Source organism: Poromitra crassiceps, assembly GCF_964638095.1.
Source record: "Poromitra crassiceps genome assembly, chromosome: 3".
NCBI lineage: Eukaryota > Metazoa > Chordata > Actinopteri > Beryciformes > Melamphaidae > Poromitra > Poromitra crassiceps.
Genome location: NC_139625.1, coordinates 21,171,825 through 21,188,542, shown reverse-complemented (window position 1 = coordinate 21,188,542; position 16,718 = coordinate 21,171,825). Strand labels below are relative to the sequence as shown.

Sequence of the window (16,718 nt, the reverse complement as noted above, 5' to 3'; positions counted from 1 at the left end):
TTTAAAATTAGAATGGTGCAGCAACCTTGCCTCCCTCCTTTTTCTCCTCTCACTCTTCCTCTCGGATCGTTAGATGGCCGTGTGAAGACTTACTGCCTGTCATCTTCTGTCAGGAGATGAGGAAGAGAAAGACAATGAGAGAGGAAGGTGGGTGGGTAGGGTGGGGGTAATTTGGGTGAAGGGGTAGTGAGTGTGGGGGAGTAGAGAGAAACCTACAGTATGTTCAATACGGAGACTGGGGCTGGGGGTTTCTTCCTCTTCATCTGTGGTGTTTTATGGCAGTTTGCATCCTTTATGTTGCATTATCGCCTCCTTCTGGATTTATCCATCCACTGTTTCCCTATATTCTGTCCCTCTCCGGGCGGAGATTTATTTTTCTTCTGTGGTGTTTTATGGCAGTTTGCATCCTTTTGTGTTGCATTACTGCCTCCTTCTGGATGTATCCATCCACTGTGGTTCCTTACATTCTGTAAAACCCCATCATTCAACCGTCACTGGGCGAAGATTTATTTTTCTTCTTTTTCTTCTTCTGTGGTGTTTTATCGCAGTTGGCATCCTTGATGTTGCATTACCGCCTCCTTCTGGATTTATCCATCCACTGTTTCCCTACATTCTGTAAAACCCAATCGGTTTCTCTCTCCTTGTACTCCTCTCCTACACCCACCCATGGATGTATTAAAAGAACTGGATAGGGGATGAGCCACGCCCACCCATGCATTCAGACGGAGGCTGCTCACTGGCGCATGAAGCCATCATGGGGGGGGGGTTTCTTCCTGGCAGAGGAATACGGTAGTTGTACGGTTGAAAGAAAAAGCAGTGCCGAATGCGACGGCTGTTTGGCGGAAAAGTAAAGCGCTGAAAATTGTCAAAATAGAGCGTGCATGTACACAGATATCGATTTGTTTAGGTGGCCGTTGTTTTAGGTGGCTAAATTACGTTTTAGTTCTTGGCCCCGTGTAGTAGAGAGACAGAGCTGTTGAGGCTGTTGCTTGGAGTGCTGGGTCTCGATAAACGGTGCGCTCAGCGGCAGCGCCCAGGACACTCTACCTATTTCAGTTAGTGTATGCAACTAGCTGATAGGACCCACTTCAAACAAACCGAGCTATCCCTTTAAGCGTTGCTCCCATCTTCGCCAATTTTCACCGAGATTACCGGTATCAGCGGTGACAGCTCAATGTTTTACGTTAGTTCGCAATGCTAATCTTGAGCTAGCTTGTCACGTTCCTTTGCCTGGCACGCTCCGTAACTCCGCTCTTCTGACACCATGTTGTGGTTTTGTACTCTTCTAGTAAATATGACTCCGAGTGCGGGTGCTCACTTAACTCTAAACACTGTTAATATAATAATAATGTCACAGAGGCAAGGCTTGACGTACAACTGTGGCTTTGAGGCAGGCATGAACCGCATGAACACACTATAGGCCTGAGTAATAGAGAGCCCGAGGAACGAGTCCGGAAATCATCGATGCTAACACTCCTGGTTCTTCACTGTTTTCGCCTATGAGATTTTTGAATTGGTTTTTGGCGCGATGCTTCTAATAAGGTCTCTGGGCAACGCAAGCTTAATCAAACGCAAACCAGTGTTCAGTAGGATAATCTTCACACATGAGGACCACCTTCATGAGTTTTTATCTTTTACGTGCCGTTAAAAGGGCGGCTAGCTAGCAAACGGCTAAATGAGACCACTGTTGAGTCGACGGGGATTAAGTTAAGTTATCCTTTATTTATCCCCGTGGGGAAATTCATCCTCTGCATTTGACCTACAGTATCCTCTACTCTGTATCCTCTACTTGGAACCTTCCTAGAACTAGGAGCAGTGGGCAGCCGCAGTGCATTTATGCTTCAAAACTCATGAAAGTGGTCCTCATGTGTGAAGATTATCCGGCTGAACACTGGTTCGCGTTTGATTAAAGGCCACAACAGACTCGTCCGTCAGAGCCTCGCCCCGCCCTCCCCGTATGACGGCGGGTGGAGCGCCGTCATGCGGGGAGGGGGCGCCGTCGGGTGATGGGGGCTGCTCCAAAATGTAACTCAGCGATACGTGCGTGACGTCAGCTGCACGAGAGTTGTGATTGGCCGTTGCCTTGGGCCTGTAACAGAGATCTCCGAGGTAGTCTAGCGGAGACCTGATGTGATTGAGTCCTCGTCCTCATCGTCGTAAAGTCGCCTTCAAAGCATGACGTTAGATTATAACGAACTAGTTGTGTGGCAAGCCTTCCCAAATGTTGAGGGTCGTTTTTTAGAATTGAATACATAGAATTGGGAACGTTACATTCAATTTCATTCAGACTGCCTTGCACTCAATCGCCGCCATTTTCCCACGGAGCTTCCACAGGAGGAGGGAGGGTGGGAGGAGGGAGGGTGTAGTGACGTCCTAGCGTGTAGAGCTCGCTGGCGCCGGCAGATGGCGAGACGGCTCCAATTCGAGGCGGACGGACGAGTCTGTTTAGGCCTTAAGCTTGCGTTGCCCAGAGACCTTATTTGAAGCATCGCGGCAAAAACCAATTCAAAAATCCCATAGGCAGAAACTGTGAAGAACCAGGAAGTCCGGGACTTCCGCGTTCCAACTACAAAAATACGTCATTCCTGGGGCTCTCTATTGAACCCCGAAAATGACTCCAACATAAAGCACCGAGTGCTCGATCAAAATCCACCACAGTTGCTAGTTCTCGCTATGATTTACTTGCAGTTTGTGACAACAAGCTTGTGATGTCATCAGTGAGAAACAGCCCTTCACAATAAAAGCCCAACACACAATACACACGTTATGTGCCTCATGTGCAGCTACTAAATATACAACTGAAGTAAAGACTAAAAATGCTTATAACTATTTTGAAGTCCACTTACAGAATGAGGTCCCTCTGCACACAAAGGATTCAAGGGCACATGATGTTGAGTCAGGTGTAGGGCTGCAACTAACGATTATTTTCATAATCGATTAATCTGTCGATTCTTTTCTCGATTAATCGATTAGTTGTTTGGTCTATAAAATGACAGAAAATGGTGGCAAATGACGATCAGTGTTTCCCAAAGCCCAAGATGACGCCCTCAAATGTCTTGTTTTTTCCACAACTCAAAGATAATATCAGTTTACTGTCATACAGGAGTAAAGAAACCAGAAAATATTCACATTTACGAAGCTGGAATCAGAGAATTTAGACCTTTTCTCTTAAAATTGTACTCAAAACGATTAATCGATTATCAAAATAGTTGTCGATTAATTTTCTGTCGATCGACTACTAGCAGCTCTAGTCAGGTGGCTCCAGAGGTTCTCCTAGAGCAGTCATTCTCAACCTGGGGTACGCATACCGATCCCTGGAATCTCAATGTTATTTTATGTGAAATAAAACCAACGTTAAAACATGTTGTACAGTAATACTATCAAAATACTAGGCTACTATTAATGAAAATAAGCTTGAGAATGTAAATGGGGTTTAAAATGTGGTTTTTAGATTTAGGAACAAAATAAAAAATTGTTTCTGACGTTTCTGATGGACACTAATACCTGTTGCGCGTATACTAATGTTACAAGCAAGAAGCTATTGATTACAAGAAAGCAGGCATGTCGCAAAATTGTCTGAAAACAAACTGGAAAGACGTGTGGAGGAGTCCCGCAGCAATTAAGTTCAACAAGTGAACGAGGAGGACAGGTCAGTGAAACGAGCACAAGCCAGAAGCGCAAGAGCGGTTTGCAGCCACAATGCCTTCCAGTGTTAACGCTAATAGCGTTAGCAGCGGTGAACCGAGTGTCACATGTGCTGCTAGTGGCTCGGGCTCTGTCAGCAGCGCAAGTGGGGAATCCACAAACAAACGACGCAATTAGGTTTGGATTCAGCTGCGGTGGGATGGAAGAGCCCAGCCAACAGTGCGGGCCAGTGGCGGACTGCATAATCGGGCACGTCGGGCAAATGCCCGGTGGCCTGGCCTGGCCTGGCCTGCCAAAAAAAAAAAATTTTTTTTTTTTTTTTTTTTTTTTTTGCAAGCCAGGCCAGGCCACTCACTGAACAGCAGGCCAGGCGCCACCTACTGGTTTACTAGTGGTTTTATTACTTTATTCAGGTTTAAAGTGGGTGCATCTCATTGTAAAATTGGACTTGGCCCAAATTGGGCTTCAAACGGCCCAAATTGGGCTTCAAACGGCCCAAATCGGGCTTCAAACAGCCCAAATCTGGCTTTAAACGACCCAAATCTGGCTTCAAACGGCCCAAATTGGGCTTCAAACGGCCCAAATTGAGCTTCAAAGGCCCCAAATTTTCCGTATTGGCCTGGCCTGCTTGGTATCTAATGCCCGGCCTGAATTATGATCCCAGTCCGCCCCTGGTGCGGGCTGAGCAGGAGAGTTTAATAGAGTTGTCTTGTGATGAAACACTGAAGCCTGCTTTCAGAAAGTTGTTGGACTTTTGGATAAAACAACACAGAGAATATCCTGCCCTGTCTGACAAAGCTGTGCGCTTTCTCCTTCCTTTTGCGACCACATATCTGTGCAAGAAAGGCTTCTGTTCACTTGCTGCCATCAAAACCAAATACAGAAGCAGGCTGGAATCAATCAATCAAAATTAACAGAGACAGGCACAACCTTCACGTTAGGCTTATGTGAGTTGTCAATGGACATCAACATGCTCTGTATGTGTGTGTTTAAATGTTTGAAGTAGGCTACAATTGTTTGGTGTGTGTGTGTGTGTGTGTGTGTGAGTGTTTGAAGTACATTTGCTGAAATAAAGTTCTCAATTTTCTCACTTGCTGTGTGAGAATGATACGGTTATGTTCTCATTTACTGAGGTGCATTGTGTGAGAATTCTGTGGAAGAGTTTGCTAGTTCTAGTGCTACCCCTTTGTACATTGTGGCTGTGGCTGACAAAAGTTAACAATAAATCATGTTATTAGGAATAAGTGTGCCTCCTGCGTAAACTGTGCAGCTGAATATGTATTTTAATGTCTGTCATGGGGGTACTTGGAGAGCCAACTAATTTCTCAGGGGGTACTTGGTGTAAAAAGGTTGAGAACCAGTGTCCTAGAGAATGTGGGTAATGCAGGTGTGATCACCCTGAACAGACCCAAAGTCCAAACGCCCTTAGTCTCTCCCCAGACTCAAATATTACGTTGAATCGCTGCACTCCGCATACTACATAAATTAGTCTGTACCACTTCACAGCCACTGCTTATTATGGTGTGGCTAGTAGGGAGGCGAGGCATCTATAAGAGGGTCTGTGTCTGTCTATCATACATACATACATGCATACCAACACGTTCTCACTCCGACCACGTAGCATATTGACGCTTTGTCCCGTCCCTTATGCGCCACTTGTTACTAACATGGTACCCTTGAGCGACCCATGAAACGACTTGGGCTTTCCGACTAAACTCAATGCAAACCCATAGAAGTCATCTTTGACGCTTATGGCAACTGCTCCCCCATCATCCTAACTGCTCGCCCATTAGTCAACTGCTCGCCCATTAGCGTCTGGGGGGAGGTTAGGTTTAGGCGTGGGGGGTGGGAGAGGTTAGGTTTAGGGTCTGGGGGAGGTTAGGTTTAGGCATGGGGGTGGGAGAGGTTAGGGTTAGGGTTAGGGTCTGGGGGAGGTTAGGTTTAGGCATGGGGGGTGGGAGAGGTTAGGTTTAGGGTTAGGGTCTGGGAGAGGTTAGTTCCTCCAGACCCTAATGGGGGAGCACTTGACTAACGGGGGAGCAGTTAGGCTAATGGGAGAGCAGTTAGGCTAATGGGGGAGCAGTTGCCATAAGCGTCAAAGATTACTTCCATGGGTTTGCATTGAGTTTAGTCGAAAGCCCAAGTCGTTTCATGTGTCGGTCAAGGGTACCATGTTAGTAACAAGCGACGCACAAGGGACGGGACAAAGCGTCAATATGCTACGCGCTCGGAGTACGCACGGGTTGTGCATACATATTTGTATGTATGTCCCCTGAAAGAAAGGCGCCGAAAAAAGTGGCCACATCGCCAATGTTGTCATACAGTACATGGCCAATAGGGGCCGATTATGGCACACAGTTCTAGACGGCTCATCCTAGTGGCCAGGTCAGCACTATAGTGATGTCATCACAGATCAATAATGTCATAAATCACTGATGATGTCACAGGCCCATGACCAACCTTTCTGCCAAGTTTCATGCAAATCCGGGGTGACTGGAGGAAGCCGAGATAGGGCAAAATATGTATTTTATAGTGGCCATGTTGAAAATCCAAAATGGCGGCTATGCAGGGATCTGTGCAAATGCCAACATTGGTTTTCTGACTCTCCATGCTCTGACGATTCTGAAAATATATATAGTCTTGCAAATCTATTCTATTTGGTAACGTAGTGAACTTGACTAGGTCACTAGTATAGTGATGTCATATAACTCACGAATGATGCAGTTATAGACGTAATGGCCTGGTGGTATCACAGATGATGTCACAGATAGTGATGAGGTCATAAATCACCAATTATGTCATAATACAGTTCTAGATGGCTGGGCCTGTATAGTGATGTCATATATCACAGATGATGTCATAAATCACTTATGATGTCACAGACAGTGCTGAGGCCTGGTGGCTGACTAAAAGAATTACAGTTGCACCAAGTGAGATAGTTCCAACGTAGGCATGTTACAACTTAAATCTTACACCTACCCCGTACTGGTGTAAAGTCATCCGTAAAATAGCAGTTGGCACGGTTTGCATAGTGATTGGCCATGGCACATCGTGGTTTTGCGTCGGCAACACGTTCTCCGTAATAAATTACACCCTTTCTGACATTTATGACTGACTCATCCTTTCTTTTTCGACAAGCAGCGGCACTGCATACAAATTAAAATAACAGCAACAATTAAGTAGCAAGGCAGGATGGTGGTAAATTACAAAGCATGATGATGAAGAGCTCACACAAATAAACGTTAAGTCTATGAACCTAAACGAACGTTACTCAATAACGTCATTTGGTTAGTGTTTATGAAATATGAAAGCACTAATTTGCGGTGGGCAACATGTCCCAGACTATCAGCCCGACTGTTTTCATTCCGCTTAATTAAACAACGGTAATAAACACCATTTTTACCGTGTTTTTCATTGATTGGCCACAGGAAGTGCCGTCATTTTCCATGACACTATTTTGGGTTACTGTGGAATTTACGGTCTACTAGTTAAGATGTATGTAAGACGTCTCCATGGCACAACTAAACAAGACACAACTTTAGTGTCAAACTAACTAGTTTTGACGTTGCAGCAGTTAGGGTGGACTTTACACACCAACTTAAAGACAGAACTGACCTTCAGCTGGTGCAACAAGCTGCAGTAGTACTATAGTGATGTCACACTTGAGCAATTGTGAGGTCGTTGGTGTGACATCACACAAAAAAGTGTGATATCATGCATGAACACAGTGAGATCACACGCCCAATTGTATAGAATTGTGATCAGTCCTACTTTTTTTCTTTCTTTCTTTCTTTCTTTCTTTCTTTCTTTCTTTCTTTCTTTCTTTCTTTCGGGGTGGGGGGCATATGGACTTACATACAGATGGGCAGACAGGCCGTCAGGGCCAATAGAAATAAATGATGATAAGGAGGTGGTCTCAGTGTTGATGATAATGATGAAGATGATGAGCCAGGAAAGATGACAGGCAGACCTGGGCGACTAGAGGGGTCGGTCACAATCTCTGGGATCCTCTGCATCCTCGTCGTCACACTGGTTGTCAGAGGCCTCTGCATCCTCGTCGTCACACTGGTTGTCAGAGGCCTCTGCATCCTCGCCGTCACCCGTGTTGCCAGAGGTCCACAGTGTCAAGTTGTCACTCAGTAGGTGCATGATCAGGGTACTGTCTTTGTATGAATCTTCACTCTGTGAGTCAAGCTCTGCAAAAGCTTAATTGAAAGCTGTTTGGACCAGCTGGCAGGCCTGCTCAGGTGAGTTGAGGATCTCGTAGTAGAAGATGGAGAAATTGAGGGCGAGGCCGAGACGGATGGGATGTGTGGGCTTCATGGCTCTCTTGCTGATATCAAAGGCATCTGTGTATAGCCGCTTTCAGACATGCCTTGGAACTCGGGAGTTATCTAGAGGGCATCCGGATGGCGGTGTATGTATGAACACATTTTGGTGCGCTATGCGCTATAAATAGTCGATGTGAATGAGCGAGCAAAAAAACCATCATGCCGTTTCAGTTTTTCCAAATGAAGCTCGAACCTGCTCCGTGTGTGTCAGCCAACAGGCTACATGTTGCTGGATTGAAATGCCCATGGCTTTGATCTTATTTAATTTCTGCATAGCTTCGCACAGCACACACATTTAATGAGCATTTTTGGACGCGAGGGTCGTCCTGCTTCCCAGTATTGGACATCGCTAGGTAGGGTATCTGGATCTGGTTGCGTTCATGCCTTTGATTTAACGTTTACACAGCGTTTATGAAGATTCACGTGCAGAACCGCAAATTCCAAGTAGCGTCAAGTCAGGTAGTATAAAACGGAAACTTCAGGGTATAACCTTTGCAATAATGCCAATTAAATGAAGTAAATGCACGTGTAACGTTTTTTTGTGTTATCCGAAAGATACAGAACAGAGATACACTGGAAGAATATCTGCTCCCTTCGAAAAGTCAATTTTAACCCGTAGTGAGTCGACCGTTCTGATTTCTTGTTACTAAGCAATACAACATTTATTTTATTTTGAAGGTAAAAACGTCTAGCTTCCTGTATTCTGTATAATTCTAGGATTGACGCATTTCTGGAACATAGCAAAGACCTGTTTTATTTTTAGCGCTTGAGACTCGATGAAATCGATGCATCTGGGCGTGAGTTGTAGGGTTGTTTAATGAATTACTAATATTATGCGCAAACGATTATATGCCGTGACGTTAGGCAGTTATCGCCCATTATGTATTTTTAGCAACTTGTTTTCAGACTCTGCATGTCGTGATAGTTTGTTGAATGTCAATGCGATTCACTTAAGGCTATGCTCAGACAGTGAAGTACAGCTGTGTGGTCAGTTTTCACAACTCCCCATTGTGTGGTCATGTCCAAATTCCCCCCACCCCCTCCCCCTCTCTACTTTACACCCGGAGGTGCTCCACATGTATAAAAGCAACATGCCTCATGTCTGAAAGGTTACACTTCACGTATCCCCCGGGTCAGGCTCAGGGCAAGCAATCCTGACCTGACCCGGAGTTCATGTCTGAAAGTGGCATATGCTTTCTGTGACTTATCAATGATACTCTTCTCCTTATCTCTCACAGCCACCTCTGCTAAGTAGCGAGATAAATCTCCTTTCATTCCCAAGTAGAGGACTTTGCTCTCTGTTGCATTGTCATTGGGAATGAGGTACTTGTCCAACAGACCCAGAATGTCATTGCAGATGTCCTGCAACTCTTTCTCAATCTTTCCCCGGTATTCCTTGGCCATGGCGTGCTCGTTGCTGCCCTCGGTCTTCTGCACCATGCCAGACACCATGCGACTGGTGGAGTGGCGGGTGCAAACAGCTTTGTTGTAGGCCACCGACAGCAGGTTCCTCTGCTCATTGGGTGCCCACCTCTGTCACAGCCTTCATAGCGGCAACCATGTCATAGTAACGCGTAGCTTGCTCTGCCAGCTTGGCCTTCTGTACCAACTCTTTGGTCTTTGACGGATTGAATGCCATGTCAGTGTTAAAGATGATCCACTCTCCTACCGGTCCAACTTATAAGCATCAGCAGGGAAGGATTTATGACATCGCTGATGATGTCCAGACGGGCAGACAGGCCCTCTTATAGACGCCTCAAATAATAGACAGAGGTAAGATGAGTGATGGAGAGAGGAACTAAATAGAAGAGATGGAGAGAGCCGGATGACAATGATGATAAGGAGGTGGTCTCAGTGGTGATGATAATGATCAAGATGAGCCAGGAAGATGACAGGCAGACCTGGACGACTAGGGGGGTCCGTCTCAATCTCTGGGATCCTCTGCATCTTCGCCGTCACCCTGGTTGTCAGAGGCATCTGCATACACGCCGTCACCCTGGTTGTCAGAGGCATCTGCATCCTCGCAGTAACACTGGTTGTCAGAGGCCTGTGCATCCTCGCAGTAACACTGGTTGTCAGAGGCATCTGCATCCTCGTCATCACCCGTGTTGCCAGAGGTCCACAGTGTCAAGTTGTCACTCAGTAGGTGCATGATCAGCGTACTGTCTTTGTATGAATCTTCACTCTGTGAGTCAAGCTCTGCAACAGCTTCATTGAAAGCTGTTTGGGCCAGCTGGCAGGCCTGGTCAGGTGAGTTGAGGATCTCGTAGTAGAAGATGGAGAAATTGAGGGCGAGGCCGAGACGGATGGGATGTGTGGGCTTCATGGCTCTCTTGCTGATATCAAAGGCATCTGTGTATGCTTTCTGTGACTTATCAATGATGCTCTTCTTCTTATCTCCCACAGCCACCTCTGCTAAGTAGCGAGAGAAATCTCCTTTCATTTTCAAGTAGAGGACTTTGCTCTCTGTTGCATAGGCATGGCGAATGAGGTACTTGTCCAACAAACCCAGAACATCATTGCAGATGTCCTGCAACTCTTTCTCAATCTTTCCCCGGTATTCCTTGGCCATGGCGTGCTTGTCGCTGCCCTCGGTCTTCTGCACGATGTCGGACACCATGCGACTGGCACAGCGGCGGGCGCAAACGGCTTTCTTGTAGGCCACCGACAGCAGGTTCTGCTCCTCGGTGGACAGCTGGGTGCCCACCTGTGTCACAGCCTTCATAGCGGCGGCCATGTCATCGTAACGCTCAGCTTGCTCTGCCAGCTTGGCCTTCCGCACCAACTCCTTTGATGTTGCTGTTGACGCATTGCCTCCCATGTCAGTGTTATATATGTCCCCTACTGGTCCAACTTATAGCCTCAGCAGGGAAGGATTCATGACATCATCACTGTTTAGAATTAGCAGGGAAGGATTTATGACATAACTGATGATGTCAGAATGTCTATGACATCATCATCAGAGATGTAATAAATCACTGCTGATGTCACTGTTTAGTCCTTGATATCTAGGGCTGTTTTCTAAAGTCGATGATTCGATCATCAATCGAGAGACCTGTGAGTCGATGGAGATTCAGTCGAGCAGTCGTGTTTTTTGGCACATAAAGTTGGCACGTCTTAACACATTCACTGCCAGCCATTTTTTTTTACTGTAGGTAGCTTCTGCCAGAGGTTTTTTTTGAGGATTCTGGCTCATCTTTCAAGACCCGAGGATTCTTTTCTGCTAAGATTTTGTGAACACAAAATATCTCAAAAGAACTAATAGAATGTGTGCTTTCTCTGTCTAAAAGAGTTGGTTTGTAGAGTTAGTAGTTATGTAGGCATTAGCACTTGAATACAGCATGGTTTCAGCGTCTGGAAATTTAAGCTGAGATAAATAGCTTTTTGTGAAATTCGATAGAACAGTCACTTTAACCATTCATTTTTGGCATCAGTAAGACGTCAGACATCTAAACAATAGTTTTGAACAGTAATTTCCTCCATAACAGCAGGAAACCCCCCTCTACTTCAAACTCCTCCCTCCGTGTGTGTTCTTCTTGGCTGCAGCGGGCGTGTCACAAGCTCGTTTCTGCTGCTGCTGCTGCTGCTGCTGCTCCTGTCTGCTGGCGGCCGCTGGGCGAGGATGGGCTCGCTCGTTTCTTGGGGTTTCGGTTGAGAAACCCCAAGAAACGGGGTTTCTTTTGCGATTCTGGTCTTATTTATGCTGCGTGTTTCAAAGTGTGTTGCACCCATAATCTATTATGCAAATTTGCAATCCCCCACCACCAGCAATCAGCGCGAAAGCGAAAGCGTTTTCGCCAATCCATTTTACAGTATGAGAATGGTTTCATCGCGCGTTCCCCTGCAGTTTTGGCTCGGCTTTTTCTAGAATGGAGAGCACTGTCGCCACTTAGTGGGTCGGTGGAATGGGTTGTACACGTTCGGTGGCTTCAATATTTATATAAGAGATGTAAAAGGGTTAGATCAACGTCCCACCGTCAATTTTTTTTTTTTTTTTTTTTTTTACGTATTAACACATTCACTGCCAGACGTTTTTTTTTTACTGTAGTTAGCTTCTGCCAGAGGGTTTTTTTGAGGATTCTGGCTCATCTTTCAAGACCCGAGGATTCTTTTCTGCTAAGATTTTGTGAACACACAATATCTCAAAAGAACTAATAGAATGTGTGCTTTCTCTGTCTAAAAGAGTTAGTTTGTAGAGTTAGTAGTTATGTAAGCATTAGCAGTTGAATACAGCATGGTTTCAGCGTCAGAAAAATTATTCAGAGATAAACGGCTTTTTGTGAAATTCGATAGAACAGTCACTTTAACCATTCATTTTTGGCATCAGTAAGACGTCAGACATCTAAACAATAGTTTTGAACAGTAATTTCCTCCATAACAGCAGGAAACCCCCCTCTGCTTCCAACTCCTCCCTCCGTGGGCGTTCTTCTTGGCTGCAGCGGCCGTCACAAGCTTGTCACCAGTCTCACTGCTTTGCTGCTGCTGCTGCCTGTCTGCGCGGCCGCTGTTTGAGGAAGTCTGGATGGACTCGCTCGCCTCTTGGAGTTTTGGTTGAGAGAAGCTTTTGCGATTCTGGTCATATTTATGCTGCGTGTATCAAAGTGTGTTCCACCTGTAATCTATTATGCAAATTTGCAATCCCGCATCGCCAGCAATCAGCGCGAAAACGAAAGCGTTTTCCCCCATCCATTTTCATGAGAATGGCTGCTTTTTGCTTGCCTTCCTCTAGTCAGGAGAGCACTGTCGCCACTTAGTGGTTCGGTGGAATGGGTTGTAAACGTTCGGTGGCTCCAATAATTATATAAGAGATGTAAAAGGGTTAGATGCACATCCCACGGTCAAATTTTTTTTTTTCATTTTTTTGACGTATTAATACGTCATTGGCAGTCAACCGTTGGATTATTTTTGACGTATTAATACGTCATTGGCAGTGAACGTGTTAACACGTCATTGGCAGTCAACCGTTGGATTTTTTTGGACGTATCAACACGTCATTGGCAGTGAACGTGTTAATTATACTTAGTTTCTCGCTGGATGTGTCATTACATTATTAATATCTTACCTGGTAAACTCAAATTATGTTATTTATCAGTCCGACTTGGAAGCACTCTCTGCCGGACGAGCAGCCGGCATGAGCAGTGAGATTCCCACTGTCTCCCATGGCCCAGAGAGGGGATGAGAAGAGGCTGACATAACGTCATGTTAACGTTACTTTATTCTCGTCAGAAACCACTTCGATTTGCATGTTTAAACAAGTTTGCAGCCTAGGGATAACTCGAAAACATTTTATTGATCTATTCACGTCAGAGGAAGACAGGATTAAACAAAACGATATCAGACAGCGCGTCCGCCTGTGTCTTTTCTGGGTAGTGTCCTCCTCGCTGAGGAGGTACAGACCTGGAGGTAGGGGAGGAATTTCGAGGTTTGAGTGACAGATTGAGGGCGAATGGCGTTACGAGAATTAAAGCTCGTTTTAATGCTTTTCCATTGGTTGCATTTTGTAAAACCCACACAGACGTGAAGCGTTATTACGGAACCCACCACGGTTTTGGGCAGATCACGCACGCCCTATGCAGTCAAGTGCGGGATTGGCCAGGCGCCCATGCTCTGTGAGCCAATGAGCCAATGGGACGAGTATTTATTTTGACAAGCTGTGGCTGCGCTTCCTTAACAAGTTGCGTGAAGGGTGACTAGTGGTGGCATTGATTAATGACACAACACTATGTCCCGCCCCATCTATATTGATGTTATTTCTTGTTTAGACTTATTTAGGCCTTATTAGTCTTGAGAAGAACTGTAGCCTAGGCATTGGACATGTCATTTCAAAGCAGCAGCCATGTCCTTTTAAAGGACATGGCCGCTGCTTTGAAATGAACGTGTAATACACGTTCATTTGTTTATTCATGTAGGTTACATGTTTTTTTAATGTGACATCATCAGTGATTTATGACAGGGGAACCTGATTGTTAAAACATTTCCGAGTACCACCATCCCAAATGATAGGCTATCATTTGACACTCAACATTGTTTAACAAGCAAAAATAGTATAACTTGTTCGGGGAGGGTCAGTCATATTTTTCCAGTGGCGGATGAAGGAAAATTATTTTTTTCAGAGAAGGGTCACAGCTTTTTATTTCAGAATGCTCCAAATACCTCCAGTGACCCCCCGCCCCCTTAAATAACGAACAGTCCGTTACCACAGTCACCACTATAGTGGTCATATATCACCCATGTCATAAATCAGTGATGATGTCACAGAGAGTACTGATGTCATAAATGACTGATGATGCCATACAGTCCTATACAGCTCGGCCAGGTCACTACTAGTGATGTATTACCGATGTCATAAATCACTGATGATGTCACACTCACACATAGTGATGAGGTCATAAATCACTAATGATGTCAAACCATTTTAGATGGCTCGGCCTGGTGGCCAGGTCTGTATGTATGTCTGTCCCCCGAAAAAAGGCCTGGTGGCCAGGTCACTAGTGTAGTGATGTCATAAATCACTGCATCACGTGTTTACTGTCGGACATTGGCATCGTTTGTGGCTGCCGCTTCTCCGCCTGTCTTCTATTTGTCCTCTTTTATCACTTCTTGCTTTTTCTGCATCTGATGTTGTTTGTCTCTGACTTTTCTGGCGTTTGTCTCGGACTTTAATATCCACATCCACCAACATGCTTCTGACTTCATCACATGATAATTTCAACCTCATACTCGGCACGTAACTTTCCCCACCCATGTCAAAGGCCACATCCTTGACCTCGTCTGCTGTCAATTTACCGGTTCTCAACGTCCAATCGTCCCCATTCCCCGTCAAATCATGGCCTGACTGACTGGAAGCACTGTGGGGATAAGAACTGCCATTGGTGGCAACCGTTTCAGTCGGAGCGAAGGGAAATCCCTTTCCACTCCGTGTGTCACCTCAAATGCCTCCACCGCTGTGAAACGCTAGCTAGCAACCTGGCAACCTACACGCTTAAAATGAGAAGTTTTGATGAAGATTTGGTTTGTGCAATAAAGCAGGCCTGCTTTGGACTTTTGGTGGATGGTTGTAAAGATAAGAGCCTTTCCCCCCACTATACCACAGTGAGAGTAAGAGGAGCCAGACTCTCAGACCTGCTTTCCAATGCTCTCACCCTGGAACCAGCCCCAATCTCACCTGATGAGCTCGTCAATAACCTCAACATCAACGTCTGCTGTATCTGACCCAGAAGACAAAGATGACAGGCAGACCTGGATGACTAGGGCGGTCTGTCTCAATCTCCAGGATCCTCTGCATCATCGCCATTACCCCGATTGTCAGAGGGCTCTGCATACTCGCCATCACCAGCCTCTGCATACTCGCCATCACCAGCCTCTGCATACTCGCCATCACCAGCCTCTGCATACTCGCCATCACCAGCCTCTGCATACTCACCATCACCAGCCTCTGCATACTCACCATCAACCTGGTTGTCAGAGGCTTGTGCATCCACATCTTCGTCATCAGCGGGGTTGTCAGAGGTCCACAGTGTCAAGTTCTCTCTCAGTAGCTGCATGATCAGGGTACTGTCTTTGTATGAATTTTCACTCAGTGAGTCGAGCTCTGCAATGGCATCATCGAAAGCCATTTTGGCCAGCTGGCAGGCCTGCGCAGGTGATTTGAGGATCTCATAGTAGAAGATGGAAAAATTAAGAGCGAGGCTGAGACGAAGGGGGTGTGTGGCCTTCATCCTTCTCTTGCTGAGATTAAAGGCCTTCTTGTAGGCTTTCTCTGACTTATCAATGATGTGCTTCCTCTCCACCTTCTTCTTAGCCACCTCGGCTAAGTAGCGAGAGAAATCTCCTTTCATTTTCAAGTAGAGGATTTTGCTCTCTGCCGAATTGCCACTGGGAATGAGGTACAACTCCAACAGAGACAGAACGTCATGGCAGATGTTCTGTAGCTCTTTCTCAATCTTTCCCCGGTACTCCATGGCCTCCTCCTTGTCACTGCCCTCGGACTTCTGCACGATACTGGACACGACACGACTGGCGGCGCGGCGGGCGCAAGCCGCATTCTTGTAGGCCACCGACAGCAGGTTCCGCTCCTCGCTGGACAGATGGGTGCTCTGCTCTGCCACGGCCTTCATGGCGGCAGCCATGTCATCGTAACGCTCAGTTTGCTCTGCCAGCTTAGCCTTCTGCACGAGGTCCTTGATCTTTGTCGCATTGACTCCCATAATAAGTGCAGTTTTTGTAATATTGGTGTTTTCCCCCCCCCAATGGTCCTACATATAGCTTCAGCAGGGGAGACTTTATCACATTACTGACGATGTCACAACATCACACAGTGTATGACATGATCAGTGATGTCATAAATCACTGATGATGTCAATGTATAGTCACTGATGTCACAATTAGCCGGGAAGGATTTCTGATGACCCGATGATGTCAGAATGCTTATGATTGTGAGTGATGTCACTTGAACAAATCGGATGTCATCAGTGATTTATGAAAGAAGACACTGATGATGTCATAGACATTGTGACATCATAACTTCTATGTATGAGTGATATCATCAGTGATTGATGTAATCAGTGATGTCATCAGTGATGACGTCACACAGACACCCACACACACACACACCGCTGGAGTTGTCCAAGGGACTCTTGAATTGTGACATCATCAGCGCACAATTGCTCAACTGAGCATGCTCAGTCCGAGTGATGTCATCAGCAAGTGACAATTGCTCAAGTTGCTGACATCACTGATGAT

At 45.9% G+C, this 16,718-nt stretch overlaps 3 pseudogenes across 3 annotated transcripts; all 3 read right to left on the bottom strand.

The window, feature by feature from the left end:
• Nucleotides 1–7,623: 7,623 nt before the first annotated feature.
• Nucleotides 7,624–9,615, bottom strand: LOC310773014 (14-3-3 protein beta/alpha-A pseudogene; annotated as a pseudogene). The gene is made up of 2 exons: nt 9,161–9,615; nt 7,624–7,994 (listed from the first exon to the last, which is right to left on the bottom strand). The product of its transcript is annotated as a 14-3-3 protein beta/alpha-A pseudogene (transcript).
• A 285-nt stretch (nt 9,616–9,900) lies between these two features.
• On the bottom strand, nt 9,901–10,797 carry LOC310773013 (14-3-3 protein beta/alpha-A pseudogene; annotated as a pseudogene). Its single transcript has one exon. The product of its transcript is annotated as a 14-3-3 protein beta/alpha-A pseudogene (transcript).
• A 4,441-nt stretch (nt 10,798–15,238) lies between these two features.
• LOC310773012 (14-3-3 protein zeta/delta pseudogene) lies at nt 15,239–16,183 on the bottom strand (annotated as a pseudogene). Its single transcript has one exon. The product of its transcript is annotated as a 14-3-3 protein zeta/delta pseudogene (transcript).
• Between the last annotated feature and the right edge of the window lie 535 nt (nt 16,184–16,718).